This window comes from Nerophis ophidion, linkage group LG15 (genome assembly GCF_033978795.1).
Source record: "Nerophis ophidion isolate RoL-2023_Sa linkage group LG15, RoL_Noph_v1.0, whole genome shotgun sequence".
Classification (NCBI taxonomy): domain Eukaryota; kingdom Metazoa; phylum Chordata; class Actinopteri; order Syngnathiformes; family Syngnathidae; genus Nerophis; species Nerophis ophidion.
Window position 1 is genome coordinate 1,821,996 of NC_084625.1, and position 2,500 is coordinate 1,824,495.

Below are 2,500 nucleotides of genomic sequence, written 5' to 3' on the forward strand. Positions count from 1 at the left end.
GGAGAGCATTCCACAGACTGGGAGCGGTGGAGCAGAAAGCCCGGTCTCCCATAGTTAGTAGCAGTAATTGTTTAAATATTATTCATATATTGGTCGATATTGATCATTGTTGACATTTTTATGACTTATGGAAAATATATTTTATTGGAAATGTAACTTCCTGTGATTAGAATCCCTCAGATATCAAGGCAGAAAGGAAATGTCAACTAAATAAGATCTTAAAAATAAAGAATATTTAGGAAATGTTTCATAAATTGTCAGAAAATAGTGAAAAGTGTGAAAATGTAAGCATTGAAACCTGAGAAAAACTATTTTCTGCAGCTTTAGTGGCAGGAAATAACGTCTGTGTAACATTTATTTGTCCTGTTATTATTATTTAACTATGGAAATTATTTTTTTATTATAATAATAATAGATTTTATTTGTAAAAAAAAAAGCACTTTACGTTGAACAAACAACCTCAAAGTGCCACAGTGTAAAAAAATAGTAATAATAATAATAAATTAAATTAAATATAAAACTAGAAAAAGCATGCATGTCTATAAAAAGGCTTTTTAAGCCTTTTTTAAAAAGGCCTCCACAGTCTGAGGTACCCTCAGGTGGTCAGGGAGAGCATTCCACAGACTGGGAGCGGCGGAGCAGAAAGCCCGGTCTCCCATAGTTCGTAGCAGTAATTGTTTAAATATTATTCATATATTGGTCGATATTGATCATTGTTGACATTTTTATGACTTATGGAAAATATATTTTATTATAAATGTAACTTCCTGTGATTATAATCCCTCAGCAATCAAGGCAGAAAGGAAATGTCAACACAAGCATGGAAAACAAACAATGTCAACAAAATATTCAAATCACATTGAACACTTAACAAAAATATCTTAAAAATAAGAAATGTAAGAAATGCTTCACGTAAGAAAATAGTGCAAAGTGTGAAAATGTAAACAAAGAAACCTGATGAAGGATTATTTTCTGCAAGTTTCATGTCAGGAAGTGACAGCTGTGCTCTAAAGGGTGAGCTAAGGTGCTGTGCTATTAGCATCCTGTGCAGACCACATTGGTCGGACTATGGTCCCTTGGAAAGAATCCAAAAACTGTCCAGGTGACTTTTCCTCTTTGATCCACCATTCCTTCATGTTGACTTCCTCTTTGAACTCCATGCAGAGAATCAAGAGCCAGACAAACACACTGGATGGTAATTGTGTCCGTTACAAAGGTGGCAGAGTTCAAAGGCTAACAGGTCCAGGGTCCTGGTCTTCCTCGCAGGCTGGCGAGAAGAAAGACATTTCTGCTGGACTCAGCGTTTCCAGGGAAGATTGAAAGTGCTAAAGTGCTAAAAGGACACGTAGCACTCTGCTCTGATCAAGTATGGAGGCTGAGAGACCCAGGACTCTGACACCCAGCCAGGGATATAGACCCAGGACTCTGATACCCAGCCAGGGATATAGACCCAGGTCTCTGACACCCAGCCAGGGATATAGACCCAGGACTCTGACACCCAGCCAGGGATATAGACCCAGGACTCTGACACCCAGCCAGGGATATAGACCCAGGACTCTGATACCCAGCCAGGGATATAGACCCAGGACTCTGATACCCAGCCAGGGATATAGACCCAGGACTCTGACACCCAGCCAGGGATATAGACCCAGGACTCTGACAACCAGCCAGGGATATAGACCCAGGACTCTGACACCCAGCCAGGGATATAGACCCAGGACTCTGACACCCAGCCAGGGATATAGACCCAGGACTCTGACACCCAGCCAGGGATATAGACCCAGGACTCTGACACCCAGCCAGGGATATAGACCCAGGACTCTGACACCCAGCCAGGGATATAGACCCAGGACTCTGACACCCAGCCAGGGATATAGACCCAGGACTCTGACACCCAGCCAGGGATATAGACCCAGGACTCTGACACCCAGCCAGAGATATAGACCCAGGACTCTGACACCCAGCCAGGGATATAGACCCAGGACTCTGACACCCAGCCAGAGATATAGACCCAGGACTCTGACACCCAGCCAGGGATATAGACCCAGGACTCTGACACCCAGCCAGGGATATAGACCCAGGACTCTGACACCCAGCCAGGGATATAGACTCAGGACTCTGACACCCAGCCAGGGATATAGACCCAGGACTCCGACACCCAGCCAGGGATATAGACCCAGGACTCCGACACCCAGCCAGGGATATAGACCCAGGACTCCGACACCCAGCCAGGGATATAGACCCAGGACTCCGACACCCAGCCAGGGATATAGACCCAGGACTCTGACACCCAGCCAGGGATATAGACCCAGGACTCTGACACCCAGCCAGGGATATAGACCCAGGACTCTGACACCCAGCCAGGGATATAGACCCAGGACTCTGACACCCAGCCAGGGATATAGACCCAGGACTCTGACACCCAGCCAGGGATATAGACCCAGGACTCTGACACCCAGCCAGGGATATAGACCCAGGACTCTGACACCCAGCCAGGGAT